This window comes from Bos javanicus, chromosome 16 (assembly GCF_032452875.1).
Source record: "Bos javanicus breed banteng chromosome 16, ARS-OSU_banteng_1.0, whole genome shotgun sequence".
Classification (NCBI taxonomy): Eukaryota; Metazoa; Chordata; class Mammalia; order Artiodactyla; family Bovidae; genus Bos; species Bos javanicus.
The window spans coordinates 79,290,644-79,310,837 of NC_083883.1; the positions used below are offsets into that span (position 1 = coordinate 79,290,644).

Here is a 20,194-nt window from a genome sequence, read left to right on the forward strand (position 1 = left end):
TACTGGAGTGGGTTGCCATTCCCTCCTCCAGGGGCCTTCCCAACCCAGGGATCAAGCCCGTGTCTCCTGCACTGCAGGCAGACCCTTTACCATCTGACCCACCAGGGAAGCCTGCCCCAAACGCTATGGTGGTGGTGGTTTAGTCACTAAGTCGTGTCCAACTCCTGAGACCCCATGGACTATAGCCTGCCAGGCTCCCCTGTCCAGGGGATTTCCCAGGCAAGAATACTAGAGTGGTAACAGGGTCTTCCCAACCCAGGGATCGAACCTGGATCTCCCGCACTGCAGGCAGTCTCTTTACCAATGAAAATACCAGGGAAGCCCCAAACTCTGTATCTAAGATCAACCTGGCACTGGTACACAGAGGTCAGGTTTTGGCATCAGTCCCTTTTAACCTGTAAGTGTCTGGGAAGATTTGGAAATAGATACAACAGTTATGACACAAAGGAATCCCACATTACTAATTATTTTGTGTTAAATTCAAGATAATCTATGTTTAAGTATTTGTCCTATTTAAAAGACTTGAGAATCTTACAGCTAAACTTGTGATTGTAATTTAAATAAATAATTGATCTTAAAGTAATGATTTTAAAGTGAAAAGAATAGAAAAGAATCAAAAAATATATAAATACATTGCTGTTGTTCAGTCACTAAGTCATGTCTCACTCTTTGCAACCTCATGGACTGTAGCACGTCAGCCTTCCCTATCCTTGACTATCTCCTGGAGTTTGCTCAAATATATAAATATATATAAAGAATATACACATTAAGCACAACATTGCAAATTAACTATATTGTAATAAGTTGTTTTTTAAAAAAGATAAAACCAAAACTTAAAATAAAAGGGATGCAGAAACTGATCAACTTTGCAAATAGTGCAAACCATTTTTTAACTTGATTTTCAAGTTGAAGTGATTAGACTTCCAAGAACTGTTTAAGGTGCTTGAGAATTATTATTACTAGAATTCTTTATTTTCCAATTATGTGTTTTAAATGTTTAAAGAGAAAATATATTAACTTTAAAAATTATGTTTAAATATCTAAGGGAATTCCACTAACTAAATTTCTAAAGGAGATCAAACTGTTAAGGGGCTTTACTCTGTTTAAGTAGGATAATCAGACACAATGAAAAAGTGGAAGAGAATGTAAAACAGATTATCAAGCTTTGTGAGTTAAACATAAACTTCCAAGGAAAGCCATTATAATTTTAATGTAAATTTAAACAACCAAATAGTTCTCTCTACTACGAAAGTAACCACCGACACAACAGCTTCAGCAACACGTGAGCCGTGAACTTCCTGATGTTCAGGCTGGTTTTGGAAAAGGCAGAGGAGCCAGAGACCAGAGTGCCAACATCTGCTGGATCATGGAAAAAGCAAGAGAGTTCCAGAAAAGCATCTATTTGTGCTTTATTGACTATGCCAAAGCCTTTGACTGTGTGGATCACAATAAACTGTGGAAAATCCTGAAAGACCACCTGATCTGCCTCTTGAGAAATTTGTATGCAGGTCAGGAAGCAACAGTTAGAACTGGACATGGAACAACAGACTGGTTCCAAATAGGAAAAGGAGTACGTCAAGGCTGTATATTGTCACCATGCTTATTTAACTTATATGCAGAGTACATCATGAGAAACGCTGGACTGGAAGAAACACAAGCTGGAATCAAGATTGCCAGGAGAAATATCAATAACCTCAGATATGCAGATGACACCACCCTTATGGCAGAGAGTGAAGAGGAACTAAAGAGCCTCTTGATGAAAGTGAAAGTGGAGAGTGAAAAAGTTGGCTTAAAGCTCAACATTCAGAAAATGAAGATCATGGCATCTGGTCCCATCACTTCATGGGAAATAGATGAGGAAACAGTGGAAACAGTGTCAGACTTTATTTTTCTGGGCTCCAAAATCACTGCAGATGGTGACTGCAGCCATGAAATTAAAAGACATTTACTCCTTGGAAGGAAAGTTATGAGCAACCTAGATAGCATATTCAAAAGCAGAGACGTTACTTTGCCAACAAAGGTTCGTCTAGTCAAGGCTATGGTTTTTCCTATGGTCACGTATGGATGTGAAAGTTGGACTGTGAAGAAGGCTGAGCACCGAATAATTGATGCTGTTGAACTGTGGTGTTGGAGAACACTCTTGAGAGTCCCTTGGACTGCAAGGAGATCCAACCAGTCTATTCTAAAGGAGATCAGCCCTGGGATTTCTTTGGAAGGAATGATGCTAAAGCTGAAACTCCAGTACTTTGGCCACCTCATGAGAAGAGTTGACTCATTGGAAAAGATTCTGATGCTGGGAGGGATTGGGGGCAGGAGGAGAAGGGGACGACAGAGGATGAGATGGCTGGATGGCATCTCTGACTCGATGACGTGAGTCTCAGTGAACTCCTGGAATTGGTGATGGACAGGGAGGCCTGGCGTGCTACGATTCATGGGGTCGCAAAGAGTCGGACACGACTGAGTGACTGATCTGATCTGATCTGACACAACAGAACTTGTTTCGATAATTAAATTATGAAGATGTGTTATATGTCAACCTCCCCTACAGACTGCAAGCCCCTTTGGAGACCAGAGTTTAAACCAGAAAATCCCACATTGCCTGATACAATCGATACCCAGTAAACATTCACAAAAGAGCTGTCCCCGGTCCTGCCCCCTGGTTTGCTCGGGCTCCATGCTTGTCCCAGCGTCTGCTTCCTGAGTCTGGTATCCTCTAGGGTCACCATTCTTCCTGCTCCTGCTGTTACCTCCTCCTTGACTGTCATTTCTACCTCCTCCCCAGCCCTCAGCTTCACCTCTATGCATTCATCCCCTCTATGCATTCCTCCTCCAGTCCAAACTTAGCACCACCACACAGCCACATAAGGAGCCAAAGCAAAAAGTACATACACGCGCACATATAGTACAGTGTGTGTTAATACTCGTGACATAAGTGACGAAGGAAAAGTATTCTTCGATTGTTCAAATTTTATTTCCAGAAGCACAGTCTTGTTTGCTTTTACAAAAGAAAATATGAGGAGACATTTTTAGTTAGCCACACCTTTTTCAAGAAAAAGCATTCATGATACTACAATCCTACTGAAACAAGCACATGATTAGAAAACATCAAATTATAATTCTATTTACAACATTTGCATCATATTAAAAATCCTACCTTTATTTTCTTATCCTTAAAATGTGAATATTTTTAAAGCTTTCTAATAAATTAGATCTAAAAAATTCTTAGTTATAAAAACATCCCCGTCCCTGGGATTCTCCAGGCAAGAACACTGGAGTGGGTTGCCATTTCCTTCTCCAATAAATTAGATCTAAAAAAATCTTAGTTATAAAAACATAAGAAATGTGTGAAAAGGAAGTCCTAAGTTCACAATGCTTCATCATCAAATAACTGTGTCATTTTCTTTAGTAAGAGATTTAAGTTGTACTTTCAGCACTTCCTGGGATGAAACACATACATGCCAAGTATTTAGTTGTTTGGAAATTGGAAAACTTTTGTACCCCAAGTGTTAACTTACTTCTGCTATCAAATAAAACTAGGCTGTTTTAGGCAATATCCAAGTGGATGTATATTGTTACTAAACTACCTAACAATGTGGAAAATTCTTTATTAAAAATAGTAGCTGGGAATTTCTGCTTCTAGCCATGATGGTGTTAACTAGAAACAGATCGGCCTTCCTGCCATGAACCACCAGGACATTGGACAAAATATACGAAGCAACACTTTTCAGATGTTGGACAACCAACAGCACAGGACTGTGATCTCTGAAAGTAAAACACACTCACGACTTGAAACAATCTACTGTACATATAGACTGCAGTCCACCCCAAGGCTGCAGAATAAGTGTCCTTCTCAAGTGCAAAGGGACTGTTGTCCAGGGTAGATCACATGCTGGGCCACACAGCAAGCCTTTGTAAATCCGAGAAAACTGAAATCATATCAAGCATCTTTTCCAAACACAAGGCTGTAAGATTAGAAATCAACTACAAGAAGAAACCGAAAAAAAATCAACACATGGAGATTAACCCTATGTTACTAAACAACCAATGGATCACTGGAGAAACCAAACAGAAAATAAAAACATACCTAGAGATAAATGAAAACAACCATGATGCAAAACCTACAGGGTATAGCAAAAGCAGCTCTAAGAGAGAAGTTTATAAGCAACAGAATTATATCTCAGAAAATAAGAAAAATCTCAAATAAACAACCTAACCTTACACCTAAAGCAACCAGAGAAAGAAGGACAAACAAAAGCCAAATTAGTAAAAGGAAAGAAACCATAAAGATTAGAGCAGAAATAAATGAAATAGAGACAAAGGAAACAATGGAGAAAATAATTACAAATGAAGCAACTCACAAAGGATTAATCTCCAGAATATACAAGCAGCTCATGCAGCTCAATATCAGAAAAACAACCCAATGAAAAACTGGGCAGAAGACCTACATACAGGTGGCCAACAAACACATGAAAAGATGCTCAACATCACCATTTTCTGAGAAATGCAAATCAAAACTGCAGTGAGACACCACCTCACACCATTCAGAATGTTGCTGCTGCTGCTGAGTCGCTTCAGTCGTGTCCGACTCTGTGTGACCCCATAGACGGCAGCCCACCAGGCTCCCCCATCCCTGGGATTCTCCAGGCAAGAACACTGGAGTGGGATGCCATTTCCTTCTCCAATGCATGAAAGTGAAAACTGAAAGTGAAGTCGCTCAGTCGTGTCCGACTCTTCGCAACCCCATGGACTGCAGTCTACCAAAACTAGACAAAGATATCACCAAAAAGAGAAAACTGCAGGCCAGTGCCACTGATGGGTGTAAATGCAAAAATCCTCCACAGAACACTAGTAGACGGAATCCAACAGTACATAAAATGACCATAAACCACAAGCAAGTGGGCTTTATCCCAGGGATGCAAGGATCTTTCAGTATCTGCAAATTAATCAATGTGATACAGCACAAGCAGAAGAATAGAAATCATATGATTGTCTCAATAGCTGCAGAAAAAGCCTTTGACAAAATTCAACACCCATTTATGATTAAAAAAAAAAAAACAACTCTCCAGAAAATGGGCATAAAAGGAATCTACCTCTACATAATAAAGGCCATATATGACAAACTCACAGCCACCATCATACTCAATGGTGAAAAGCTGAAGGCATTTCCTCTAGGATCAGGAACAAGACAAGGATATCCACTTTCACCACTTTTATTCAACATACTTTTGGAAGTCCTAGCCACTATGATCTAAGAATGAAAAGAAATAAAAGGAATCCGGATCAGAAAAGAAGAAGTAAAACTGTCACTGCTTGCAGAGGACATAAAAGTATGCAAAGAGAACCTAAAGATGCTGCCAGAAAACTATGAGAGCTCAAGCAAGGTGGTAAAGTTGCAAGATACAAAACTTATATATAGAAATTTGTTGCATTCTTCAGTTCAGTTCAGTTCAGTCGCTCAGTCATGTCCGACTCTTTGCGACCCCATGAATCGCAGCACACCAGGCCTCCCTGTCCATCACCAACTCCCGGAGTTCACTCAGACTCACGTCCGTCGAGTCAGTGATGCCATCCAGCCATCTCATCCTCTATCGTCCCCTTCTCCTCCTGCCCCCAATCCCTCCCAGCATCAGAGTCTTTTCTAATGAGTCAACTCTTCGCATCAGGTGGCCAAAGTACTGGAGTTTCAGCTTTAGCATCAGTCCTTCCAAAGAAATCCCAGGGCTGATCTCCTTCAGAATGGACTGGTTGGATCTCCTTGCAGTCCAAGGGACTCTCAAGAGTCTTCTCCAACACTACAGTTCAAAAGCATCAATTCTTCAGCACTCAGCCTTCTTCACAGTCCAACTCTCACATCCATACATGACTACTGGAAACACCATAGCCTTGACTAGACAGACCTTTGTTGGCAAAGTAATGTCTCTGCTTTTGAATATGCTATCTAGGTTGGTCATAAGTTTTCTTCCAAGGAGTAAGCGTCTTTTAATTTCATGGCTGCAGTCACCATCTGCAGTGATTTTGGAGCCCAGAAAAATAAAGTCTGACACTGTTTCCACTGTTTCCCCATCTATTTCCCATGAAGTGATGGGACCAGATGCCATGATCTTCATTTTCTGAACGTTGAGTTTTAAGCCAACTTTTTCACTCTCCATTTTCACTTTCATCAAGAGGCTCTTTAGTTCCTCTTCACTTTCTGCCATAAGGGTGGTGTCATCTGCATATCTAAGGTTATTGATATTTCTCCTGGCAATCTTGATTCCAGCTTGTGCTTCTTCCAGCCCAGCGTTTCTCATGATGTACTCTGCATAGAAGTTAAATAAGCAGGTAACAAAAAACTATCAGAAAGAGAAATTAATGAAACAACCCCATTTACCATCACATTAAAAGGAATAAAATACCTAGGAATAAACCTACCTAAAGAACCAAAAGATCTGTACTTCAAAAACTGTAAGACTGAAAGAAATCAAACATGTCACAAACAGATGCAAAGACATACCATGTTCTTGAACTGGAAAAATCAATATTGTCACACCTAAAGCAACCTGCAGATTCAACGCCATTCCTATTGAATTACCAAAGGTATTTTTCACATAATTAAAATAATAATTCACAAATAATTTTAAAATTTGTCTGAAAACACAAAAGACCCCAAATAGACAAAGCCATCTTCAGAAAGAAAAATGGAGCTGGAGGAATCAGGCTTCCTGACTTCAAGAAGCTTCGATTACAAAGATGCAGTATTCAAGATGGCCTGGAACTGGCACAAGGACAGAAATATAGATCGATGGGACAGGAAAGAAAGCCCAGAGATAAACCCGTGAGCCTATGGTCATCTAACCTATGACAGAGGCAAGAATATGCAGTGGAGAAAAGACAGTCTCTACAAGAAGTGGTGCTGGGGAAATGAACAGCTGCAAGTAAAAGAATGAAATTAGAACATTGTCTGACACCACATAAAAAATAAACTCAAAATGGATTAAAGACCCAAATGTAAGACTATATACTATAAAACTCCTAGAGGAAAAAACAGAACGCTCTTTGACATAAATCACAGCAATATCTTTTTGGATCCATCTCTTAGAATAATGGAAATAAAAACAAAAATAAACTATTGGGACCAAATTAAATTTAAAAGCTTTTGCCCAGAAAAGGAAATCATAAGTGAAACAAAGAGACAGCTCACAGAATGGGAGAAAATAATTACAAACAAAGCAACTGACAAGCGGTCAATCTCCAAAATATACAAACAGCTCATGGAGCTCCATATCAGAAAGCCAAACAACCCAATCTAAGAACCGGGCAGGAGACCTAAACAGGCATTTCTCCAGAGAACACACACAGACGACCAAAAAGTACATGAAAAAGTGCTCAACATAATTATTAGAGAAATGCAAATCAAAACTACAGTGAGGTATCACCTCACACCAGGCAGAATGGCCATCATCAGAAAGTCTACAAACAGTAAATGCTAGAGAGGGTGTAGAGAAAGGGAACGGTCCTCACTGTTGGTGGGAATGTAAATCAGTACATACACTAGTGAGAACAGTATGGAGGTTCCTAAAAAACTACACATAGAACTCCTATTATGACCCGGCATCCCAGTCCTGGGCACAGATCTGCAGAAAACCATAATTTTAAAAGATGCACGCACTCCAACGATCATGGTAGCCTATGTACAAAAGCCAAGACACAGGAGCAACCTAAATGCCCATCAACACAAGGACAAAGATGTGTACATGTGTAATGCAGAATATTACTCAGCCATAAGAAAGGAGGAAATAAGGCCAGCTGCAGTGACCCAGAGGGGCCCAAAGACTATTATACCAAGTGAGGTAAGTCAGGCAGAGAAAAACAAATATCAATTGGTATCACTCATTTGTGGAGTCTAAAAAATTTATATAAATGAACTTATTCACAAAACAGAAACAGACGTCCAAACTTAAAAAACAAACTTACAGTTACCAAAGGGGAAAGGTGGGAGAGGAGGGATAAATTAGGAGTTTGGGATTAACATATACACACTACTGTGTATAAAATATTATATACATCTATTATACAAAATAGATAAATCAACAAGGCCTACTGTATAGCACAGGGAACTCTCCTCAATATTCTGTAATAATTTATATGAGAAAAGAATCTGAATGAAAGCATGTATATGTATACGCACACTGAATCACTTTGCTGTCCACCTGAAACTAACACAACACCAAATCAGCTGCACTTCAATAAAAAATAAAAAATTAATTAAAAAATAAAAACAAAATTCCACGCCTGAAAAAAACAACTGATAGGGAAAATGGCAAAACAGAAACACAGGAAGGTTAAATGAGAAAATAATAGTTATGATACTTACACGATGAAGTGGGCGGGCATGTGGAGAAGGAGGTGGGGCTTCTAAGTATCTACTGACAGATACGTATCTGAAACAAGTTTCCGAGGGAAAAACAAACTAAAACTAAACTGAAACAGAAACAAGTAAGTTCAACTGAAGTGTATTTACATTTGAGTAATGTAATCACACTTTAAATAATTCCTATGGCTGCATTTATATTAAATTGTAGAACAGGTAGTCCATGATGCAAGGAATCACAGAAGTGGTTGCCTGGAGGAACAGGGGTGGGAGTGGAGAGTGGAGGGTGCAGAGCTTGCCTGGGCAGAGGTTCGAGGGAACTTTCCCAAGAGATGAAAATGTTTTGAGTCTTGACAGAGGATGTGGATTACACAGGTATCTGCGTTTGGTAAATTCACTGAACCGTAACGTTGCATTTCAACTGTGTGTAAATTACACCTCAATTTTTTCAAGTAAGAGGACAAATTATGGCCTGACTTTATAATTGCAATGTTAACCATAATCAGCTTTGTCACATTGTCACCAAGGAAGCTTTCTCAGTATCAGTGCATGGATACATACAGAAGACACAGCAAACTGGACAGTCTTTTCTTCCCCAGTCATCATGAAACCGCTTGTAAATATTTTGACTTTCGCCACTTCTTTACAAACTGCCAAGAATTTACACCACAGCAACCCCTCCCCAGCTGTTCTAGAGAAAATGATGATCTAAAGGAACAGGAATAAGGTCTGTCTGACTTGCTGATAGTTATAAAGAGAAGCACAAGCCATCTGCCTTAAGTCCTAACCAGCATTTTTCTCATTGTGAATACTACTATCTGAAGTATGCAAGTCCCATACAGACCAACTGACACAGCTGGGCTGTCCTCACTGACAAAACACCCTTTAAAACAATGCTGTATGCCTGCTGCAAGACCCACGAGAGGGGAGGGACTGAGGAAGACTTCTGCAAGGAAACTCACGTTTGAAAATTTACCAGATCCCATGTCAAAATGTCTCTTATTCCTGGCAGTTAAAAATTACTTTGCCTAGGAATGGCATTCTGCAAAACCAGCTACTACCTTATCATATTGTTCAGACTGCTGTTCTCTGCGACCAGTAACTCCTTGACTAAAAATGCCCAGGACTTTCCCCTAAAGATCCAATTTCAACTTTATAATCTGCATTGTATTTCCTTATTCATCTGGATTCAAATAATTCCTTAATTATAACAAATCGGCACTTTCTTTACAAGACATCTTGTGCTTAAAATCTCCTATTGGTGTGATCAATTCTTTTGCATATTTCTATAGTAATAAATGAATTTTTCTGATAGTCAAAATAAAAGCAGTTTAAAACTCATTCTATTTGTTCATTATCAATACCTGAGTCTTAGAATAATACCATTTTCAACACTTTTACGCAATCACAAGTGATGATTCATACTAGAATAAGTAGAGAAGAACTTTCCCAGCATATCTCTCAAGCAGGTAAGTGAATATCCAAAAAGAAATTGTAGGTAAAAAGAAAATAAGTATTACAATTCTGTGTAGATATTTATATGTTTTATAAGCTTTTATTTTCATGTCAACATATTTCAATCCTTTTCAGCAAACTGAATAAAACTAAATGTAGATACTTGGTCTTCTTTTTCACTCCAAGCTAGGGCACGTTCTTTCACAGCTCTGTGAAGGGGGTGTCCTTCCTTTCCAGAAGTTTCTCATTTCTATCATTTTACTGCAAACTAGTGCAGTTGAGATAATAGTTTCTTCAAATGTGATTTTTTCTCCCATGTAAATAATATCCTGAAGCGGAAGAAAACAAGGCTGTAAACAGCACCGCTGCCTTATATCCACTAGATGTCAGTCATGCTGTTAGCATCATTTACATTCTTAATCCTGACTGACACAGACGGAAACGTCATTCTAATACCAAACCCATCCCTGATTCGGCTGCACAACCCACAGGGGCACCTAGGACATTACACGATGAGAAATAAGCCTCGTTCCCAGGGAAACTACAGTTCTGCTATCGATGGGATGCAGCTTTTGCCAAGTGCCGAGGTTAGGTGCTGCGTCTGTGGGGTCACAGAGTCTGACATGACTGAGCGACTGAACTGAATGGCGAGGTGAGGACAGCTGGGCTGGGGACAGCTGTCACGCTGATCCGTTTATAAGGAAGGGTCATGAGCTAATAATTTCAGAGAAATGTTTTCAAAAACTCAAGCTTGTGGAAAGAGGGAAGCAGAACACTTTTTATACATAGAACACTCAGAATATCTCAAAGAACACCATTCTTTCTCCTTCAAAAATGCTATTTATATTGAAAAGAAAACATTCATGAGAATACTGACTTAAGAAGATAGAACATCCTGGGTTGTTGCCACCGAAATCACAAATTAGTTCTATTCTTTCAGACACCTGAAGTCCTTTTCTCAGTAAAATACTGCATGAGGTTTGCAAGAAAAGTTCTTAAGGATTCTCATGGAAAAGTACCCTATAAGGTACTCGTTGTTCCTGGGAAGGCAGTCAAGGGACTGTTTACCCAACTCCCAGATGGCCCCAGGCCACTCAACACAGTAATCGTCACCATGGACCGGGCCATCTCACCAGAACAGCAAGGGCTCTACAGCACCCCTAAGTAAAGGAGGTAAAATTAAAACAAGACCCATAAAGATCTTTGGGAAAGTCTTGATTTCATTGACAGTGAAATTAAGAAACTAAGTCGTCTCTAATTTTCTTCTAGGATCTTCCATCCTGTGATGCAAACATGTTCTTTTCCTCAAGATAATCATCTTTTCTGATGACTAGCTGTAACATGTTAGCTGTTCCTGAAGACAGAAAAATATAAGTACATGCTGTCAGTTATAGTATTCACTGAGACCTCTGGTCCCTGGCTTTTGTGATAGAAAGCTTTTGGTTCTGTACCGCTCACACCTAGGGCAAGTCAAGGGTTTCCTATCCGAATTTTCTCTGTGTTGCCTCAACTCCCTTTTCTCACCACCTAACCCCCTTCTTGGGCTTTCCAGGAGGCTCAGTGGTAAAGAATCCATCTGCCAATGCCGGAGACACAAGAGACACGGGTTCCATCCCTGGGTCAGGAAGTTCCCCGGAAATGGCAACCCACTCCAGTATTCTTGCCTGGGAAATCCCCTGGACAGAGGAAACTATAGTCAATAAGTCTGTGTGCAGAGTCAGACACGACTGAGCACACACACCCAACCCCCTGCCTACACTCCCGCCACACACGCTCCTCTCTGAAGAAGTATCAGTTTGGAGACAAGTGCGTCCCGTCTAAACCGTGCTGCAGATAAACGCACCGTAAGGGCCTTGTGTAGTGTGCTTTCTACCTGCTGGAAGCAGCATCCCCTGCTTCCACCATCACCAACACCTGACTTCATAACTAGGCACACCATCTGAGTTTATCACACGTGCTGGAGGAACAAACAGTGGGACTCGGAGCTCTAAGGTGCGGCGATCCACACACACCCTCACTCTGGGTGTCGCCCCACTGCCGGGCACACTGTTAGGGAGGTCGTGTGTTCACTGAGCTTTTCAACACATGTGCGTCTGCCCGCTATGCCAGGGGCTGGGCTAGGCATTGGCGAGGAAGCTGTGAGACGGGCAGATGCAGTCTGTTCTCACAGAATGGAAAGTCTAGTAGAGAAAGAACAGTGATGAGTTAAATCACATAAGGTTCTAATGGGAAGTAAAATCACCAGAGGTGATTAACAGTTACGAAACTGCAGGTGGTACGTTTACCAGTATAAACGTCACATGCCATGCCATGCCTGCTGCTCAGTCACATCCAACTCTTTGCGACACCATGGGCTGTAGCCCGCCAGGCTCCTCTGTCCCTGGGATTCTCCAGGCAAGAATACTGGAGTGGGTTGGCTTCCCGGGTGGCTCAGCGGTAAAGAATCCGCTTGCCAATGCAAGAGACACCAGAGGTTTGGGTTCAATCTCTGGGTCCGGAAGATCTTCTGGAGGAGGAAAGGGCAACCCACGCCAGTATCCCTGCCTGGAGAGTCCCGTGGACAGAGGGCCGCACAGAACAGGAACACACACTCCCCCAGGTAGTGTCCTGAGTCGCATGATGATTCTAGTGTCGATTCCAGACCCGCAGTTCAAGGAGCCCAGGGTGCCTGAACCTGGCACTTCTAGAGTGTTTTTATTTCAGTTACTTCCGAATTCTGGGAGCCTGGATGAACCTCAGGAGTAAACTGCTAAGGAGACAGACCCTAGCCCACTGCTTTCATTATTAATTTAAAATTTTATTTCCTCAAAAACCTGACCAAAGGATGTTACCAACTGCCAGAGAGAAGGAGAGCCGAGATTAAAAAGCCATCCCCTTTTCCTTTAGTTAGACTCCCTAGAAGAGACTTTAAGGAGAAAACCCTGCAAGACCTCAAAACCAACCCAGCTGTCACTGCACAACTTATAGGGGAGAAAGTAGCTAATAGACTGTCAGAAGCGAGAGGTTTATTAAAGCAAGCAATTAGCCCTTTACTTTAAAGGGATGTGAAGTCGAGCACGCGAGGTGATTTAAGCCTTTTGAAAGGAAGGACGAAGCATTCAGGGCTGTAGGGATAAAGGCACAAAGATTTAATGAACATCTGTCTAGCATCTTCCACTTGGTAAGTGGCTTCCACTTATTTTATTAGCTTCTCACAGTCACCCTGTTAAACAGCAGGGCAGATACACATCTTTCTGTGGTCCCTGAAGGTGGGTCATTTAAGTCACAATGAAGCACACACTCCATGAGTTTACATAAACGCACAGCAACACAGGCAGGCACCGATGGAGCCGCCAACCAGTCACCCGCACAGCTCAGGTTCCTGAAGGGCGTCGGTAAGAAAGCCACCAACCAGTCACCCACACGGCTCAGGTTCCTGAAGGGCATCGGCAAGAATGGGAAGGGGCAGAGCCTGGGGCGAGGATGACCCTCAGGAGAAGATTGAGGAGGTTTTAGACAAACACGAGCCATGTCTCACCCAGGTTCAAATGACTTGGCTAAGACTGGACCCAGCCCACAGACACAGAAAACAAATGTCTGGCTCCCGAAGGGGAAAGGGAGGAGGGCTAAATCAGGAGCTGGGGACTCACATATGCACACTATTACATATAAAACACGGAGAAGGAAATGCCAACCCACTCCAGGATTCTTGCCTGGAGAATCCCATGGACAGAGAAGCCTGGCAGGCTGCAGTCTATGGGGTCGCAAGAGTCGGACATGACCGAGCAACTAAGCACGCACACACACACATATATAAAACAATCAACAAGGACCTACTACATAGCACTGGGAATTATATTCAATACTTTGTAATAATCTATAAGGGAAAAGAATCTGAAATATGTGCGTGTGTGTGTGTATATATATCTATATATACACATGGGCTTCCCAGGTGGCGCTAGTGGTAAAGAACTCGCCTCCCAAAACAGGAGACATAAGAGATGCAGGTTTGATCCCTGGGTCGAGAGCTCCTGGAAGTCGGCATGGCAACCCACTGCAGTATTCTTACTGGCATTCCCACAGATGGAGGAAGGAGCCTACTGGGCACAGTCTAGGGGGTTCCAAAAGAGTTGAACACAACTTAGAAACTAAACAACAATAAATGTACAACGGAGTCACTGCTGTACACTGGAACTAACACGGCATTGCAATCAACTACATTCCAGATAAAAGGAAGAACTAGGCCCAGCCCCCGGCCTTGCCAGTACACCTTATTTTCTCTTAAACAGTTTTTAGAGCAGGAAAAGAAGTCAGGGCGCTGGCATCTGCTGAACAACAGGCCGGCTGTGTGCAAGGAGGGTTCTAGGTGCCGATACCAGACCCTATTTCCTTCCCACCGCAAACCTGTAAGACACTGTAACGGCCTTAGTTTCATAGATGAAGAAAACGAGTCTCAGAATTGAAGTGGCTCACTCACTCATCTGATAGGAAGATAGGAAGCCTGGATTTGAATTCAGGTCTGTTTTTGAAAGTTTGTGATATTTATGGGAACATAATTCGGTGCAGCCACTGTGGAAAACAATATGGTGTTTTCTCAAAAAAAAAAAAAAAAAAACGTGATCCGACGATTTTCTCCTGGGCGTATATCCAAAAAAAACCAGACCACGAATGTGAACAGATATAAGCTCCCCAGTGTTCTCAGCAGCACCAGTCACAATGGCCAAGACATGAAGCGACCCAAGTGGACAATGGAGACGTGCAGTGTGTGTGTACACATATATACATACACACACACACACACACACACAGTGGGGTATCACTCTGCCAAAACAAGGAATAAAATGTTACCATTTGCAGCGGTGTGGATGGACTTGGAGGTGTTGTGGTAAGTGAAATAAGCCAATTATGGTAAGTGAAATAAGCCAGACAGAGAAACAAATACTGTATGATATCATGTATATGTGGAATCTAAAAACTACAATCTAAAAACTAGTGAACATAACAAGAAGCAGCAGACTCACAGAGAACAAACCAGTGGATACCTGTGGGGAGGGGCAACATAAAGGTGAGGGGAGGGAGAGGTACAAGCTTTCGGGGGTGAGACAGGCTCAGGATGTATTGTACAACATGGGGGATAATAACTGAAAATGGAGTGTAACCTTTAAAAATCATTTAAAAAAGAAAAAGAAACAAGTTTGTGTTTTTTTTAAAACGATGTTGGTGCTCACTGTCGTTGCTGCTTATTGTTTAGTTGCTAGGCTGTGTCCGACTTCAACCCCATGGACTGCCAGGCTCGTCTGTCTGTGGGATGCCCCAGGCATTACCATTTCTTGCTCCAGGGGATCTCCTTGACCCAGGGATGGAACCCGAGTCTCCTGCATGGCATTTTTTGATTGTACTATGTCTATTTCTTGGGTTGACCCCAGAGCACCTCTCTTTGCATTTTAAGACGTGTAGCATACATTTTTCAGGGCAAGAACCATGTTTGCTGGCCCTTGAAATATTTGGTATTTCTGAAATAACTGCTTTCGGCCATGTTATCCAAAGGGACATTGAAGAAAACATTAAAACACTTAATTCAAAAACCAAAACAAGACACAAGCAAGCCTGGACACAAGATATTACATAACAGAATTAAATAGATAGTTGAATAAATAGTTAAACAAGAGATTGAACAACTTGGATAACCTCAACTTTTTATCACCAAAACAAACACATGCTTTTGAGAGATTAGGCAATTATTTTGGTATGAGCTTAATCACATCACTTAATTTGATTAATATTCCGAAGGAACATGAACCCATATTGATGATGTTAGAAAAATTTGCATTTGCCATAGGGCTATCCACAAAATATTTTTGGCAATATACACTGCTATAGCAGAGATATTTGAATATTCACTTTTCATATAAAAAATTGTCAGTGCCCAACAGGAAAAACACTCCTATAACCAATTATCTCAGAAGGTGAGAAACTGTGTTATGAAGCAAGTACTTTACTCTTTATCCCAATTCACCTTCTATTGTCTTAAAGGGAACTCTTCAGATTCCAGTCATATCCCGGCATGAAAACCTATCAGGTTGCTCTTAGAAAAAGTATAAATTGAGCCCATCCAAACCCCAAAAACACTTCACCCAAGAGCGAACAACCTGAAGCTTGTTCTCCATCCGGAAAATTGTTCATCCATATCCCTCCCATTTCCTCAATACTGTGACCTTACCCCAGCTGGTGAGCCTGCCCCGCAATCCATTTCGACTCCACCGCAGAAATAAAATGCACACACACTGTAGCTGTAATTCAATTAATCTTCTCCTTGGGCTTCCTCTGCTCCATGCCAGGGTCATTTGTGAGGCCGTCCTCACGCCAAACTGTTGCACCTGTGCTGCTGTGGAAATAGCCCCTTCCTCCCCCTCCCCGTCCTCCCAGGCATGGTGCCCTAATCACCTTGTTCCCAGGCACAAAAGCTTTCCTCTGCAAGCACGGAATGCTAGAATTCCCCCAAGCACTGGCAAGGAAATATTTAAATGTAATCAGAGGATCTTCCTTTGTTTTATTTATTTTTTTCCTGGGGAAATTCATCTCTCGAAGGTATTCGGTGTATTCTTTTGCTCTTCCGTGAGGCCACATCGTGGCACAGTGGCGGAGTGGTCACAGCCTGCAAAACTAAATATTTTCTTCTCTTTTCGGGACGGACGCGGATGATACGTGCCTGGTCCCCTCGACCGTCTCTAATTGAATTCCTTGCTTCATTTAAACTGCTTAAACTTGGCTGTGAGAAGTGTGTGCCCGGCAGTCCCTTCCTCCCCGACCGGACCGGACGTGGAGCCCCTGACGGCCGCCCTCTCACCTGCGGTTCCCTAGCCCCGACCAGCTGCAGAAACCCGGCTCAGCTCTCCCCAGACCCCTCCAGGCTTCAGTCCTTCCAACTTCATGGAGCTTCTAGCAGAGGAGCCAAATTGTGTTCTATGTGTCTACATTCATACGGTTGAAAGTCAAACTGGCCTTCCATCTCTGCTCTGTCGCTTTGGAGCTGTGTGAGCTGAGACAACTTACTAGACATCTCTGAGTTTCAGGTTATTTATAAAGTGGGAGGGGGGATAACACCACTATACAGGGTTGCTGTGGGCATTGAATAGGGTAACGCAGGGGTTCCCAACCTGTTTAGCACCAGGGACCGGCTTCATGCAAGGCAGTTTTTCCAGGACTGGGTTGGGGCATGGAGGGGATGGTTTGGAGATGTTTCAAGCTCAGTACATTTATGGTATGATCTCTAACCTAACGCCACCCCTGATCTAACAGGAGTTACCGGTCTGTGGCCTGGAGGCTGGGGACCCATGGGACGATGGATATAAGGCCTCTAACATAATACCTGGCCCACACTCTGCACACAAAGGATGTGGTGGCCCTCCTTTCCACATCCCTGAAAGATTACCGAGTGTCCCAAATATAATCAGAGCAAGCAAAGATGCAGACAGATCTAACTCCATCACTATCAAGACAACAGGCTCCCCTAGTAGCTCAGATGGTAAAGCATCTGCCCGAAATGCAGGAGACCTGGGTTCAATCCCTGGGTTGGGAAGATCCCCTGGAGAAGGAACCCACTCCAGTATCCTTGCCTGGAAAAGTCCATGGACAAAGGAGCCTGCAGGGCTATAGTCGATGGGGTGGCAAAGAGTCGGACACCACTGATGACTAACACACATCAAGACAACAAGCAGAGGACAGACCTACAGGCTTGTGGGGTCCAAGCTCCCAGGGCCGGAGTCCTCAGACTTCAGCCCCCTCTGCCCCCGTGAGGAGAGCTGGGAAAACACGGGCCACAGGTCCCTCCTCCTCGGAGCTGCAGATTTCGAAGGCCTGGGCCGGCCCTTGATAATCTACCTTTAAAAGAAGCTCCTGGTGCCCTGGCTTCCCAGGTGGCTCAGATGGTAAAGAATCTGCCTGCCAATGCAGAAGATGTGGGTTCAATCCTTGCGTCGGGAAGGTGCCCTGGAGGAGGCCTTGGCAACCCACTCCAGTATTCCTGCCTGGGAAATCCCATGGACAGAGGAACCTGGCAGGCTACCGTCCATGGGGTCGCAAAAAGTTGGATACGACTGAGCCCGCAAACACCCTGTGCGCCCCTGATGCTCTTACTGGTGGCTTTCGGGCCATATTTTCAGGACCACCACTTTACAGGGCGTGACAGTAAGCAGTCTGGGGGAACCTACTGACGTGACAGGATAAACAAAAGTCTCAAGTTGAAAAAAGTCCAAGTTTTGGAGTTCTGAGAGAGCGTCACCAAAGGCAACCCCCTGCTTCATGGCAGAGCCCAGGTCACCAAGCCGGAGCTCCCCGAGTAAATCGCACTCTGCCAGCCCCAGCGAGAGATGATCAAGTTACTCACTTTTCTTCTTTTTTCAAGGGGTAGGGGGTTTCGGATGAACACTGCTTATTTCCTCTTCCCTGTATAATTTGGCCAGTAGGATAGAGGTTAACGCTTTAATCCCTCAAGTAAAGTACCCTACTCTTTGAGACAGGCTAGGAGCTGGAACCCGCAACCCTTTGCACACTGCTTGCTCCTGGACACACCTCTCCTCCAGCAACAAGATACAAAGAAACTACACGGGACTAAAAATACTGCGTGTATGTGCAGCTGGGGGAAATTCTGGGCCAAAAGATACAAAGACAGACAAACAAAAAAAAACCCAACTGCCGCTTCTGGAGAGTCTGGGGCAAAAACAGGCAGTGGGAACTGCGCATGCCCCCTGCACTCACCACCACCGGCGGGGGAGTGGGGGGACCACCTAAACCACCCTGTGACTGGACCCCTGGACACCCCCGCCAGCCATCACCCCATGTAAGAAACGAGATCGCCTCGCTCCCCCACCAGGGAGAGAGCAAGCAAGGGAGCCTGTTGTTTGTTCTTGCCCCCCCACCCCACTCCACGCTGCTGCAGCAGGGGCCCCCATAAAGCATGGCCTGGATTTCTTGTCTGGCCTCTAGTCAGTTTCTACTGATGGGAGAGAGCCAAGACCTGGTCGGTATCACTTTGATGATAAACAGGCTGATGACTATCACCTGGAACAACCCCGTGCGGCAGCGGTGGTGTATGGGCCGCAGGCAGGGCTCCCTGCTGCCCAGCCGCTGGGAGAGAGAGGGCAGCAAGGGGCCGACACCCAGGACGGCAGCTCTGGGGCTTCTGTGCATGCGCCCCAGTGCTCACAGCAGCACTGTCTGCAACAGTCAAGACGTGGAAGCAACCTAAACACGCATCGACAGAGCAATGGATAAAGATGTGTACATGTATACACTGGAGTATTACTCTGCTATTAGAAAGAACAATAATGCCATTTGCAGCAACATGGAGGGAACTAGAGATTATCCTAAGTGAAGTGAGTGAGTGAAGTTGCTCATTCATGTCCAACTCTTTGCGACCCCACGGACTGTAGCCCACCAGGATCCTCTGTCCATGGGATTTTCCAGGCAAGAGTAGTGGAGTGGGGTGCCATCTCCTTCTCCAGAGGATCTTCCCAATCCAGGGATTGAACCTGGGTCTCCCGCATGGTAGGCAGATGCTTTACCATCTGAGCTACCAGGGAAGTCAAGTGAAGTAAACCAAAGACAGATACATGAAATCCCTTGTATGTGGAATGTAAACCGTGACACACATGAAGTTACAAAACAGAAACAGAGTCACAGACGTAGAAAACAAACTCATGGTTTCTGGGGTGGCGGGGAGGAGGGAGGAGGGATAAACGGGGAGACTGGGGTTGACGCACACATACTGCTGTGGATAACGTGGATAACTAACAAGAAGCTGCTGTTTACCCCAACACTCTGCAATGACGTCCACGGGAAAAGAACCTGAAGAAGAGTGGATATGTGTATATGTGTAGCTGATTCAGCTCGCTGTCCATCCAAAACTAGCACAGCATTGTAAATCCACTGTACGCCAATAAAATATTTTTAAATAAAAATAAATAAAAATGGAATGGAAGTTAAAGCTCAGACAGTACGCGTCATTTCCCCACTGCCCCTGTTATGACCTGATGTGACCTGTTGTTTTCAGACCTGACTCCAAGGCATTATTTCCTCTCTGCCATTCCAGTGCCTTTTCTGTAAGATCAGGAGATTGAACTCTGACTCTGCTTCCTTCTTGCTGGTTCATTCTGTGATTTACTGGATCTCCTCATCCAAATTTACAGTAAAAATTTTTTTGTTAAATCCATATAGTCCCAACATGTGCTCAAATGCTAAGTCGTGTCCGACGCTTTTGCAGCCCCATGGACCATAGCCCCAGAGAAGGCAATGGCACCCCACCCCAGTACTCTCGCCTGGAAAATCCCGTGGACGGAGGAGCCTGGTGGGATGCAGTTCATGGGGTCGATAAGAGTCGGACATGACTGAGCGACTTCACTTTCACTTTTC

General features: G+C 43.5%; 1 non-coding gene across 1 annotated transcript; it reads right to left on the reverse strand.

The window, feature by feature from the left end:
* Positions 1 to 19,293: 19,293 nt before the first annotated feature.
* TRNAG-ACC (transfer RNA glycine (anticodon ACC)) lies at positions 19,294 to 19,365 on the reverse strand. Its single transcript has one exon. It is a non-coding gene; the product is annotated as a tRNA-Gly (tRNA).
* Between the last annotated feature and the right edge of the window lie 829 nt (positions 19,366 to 20,194).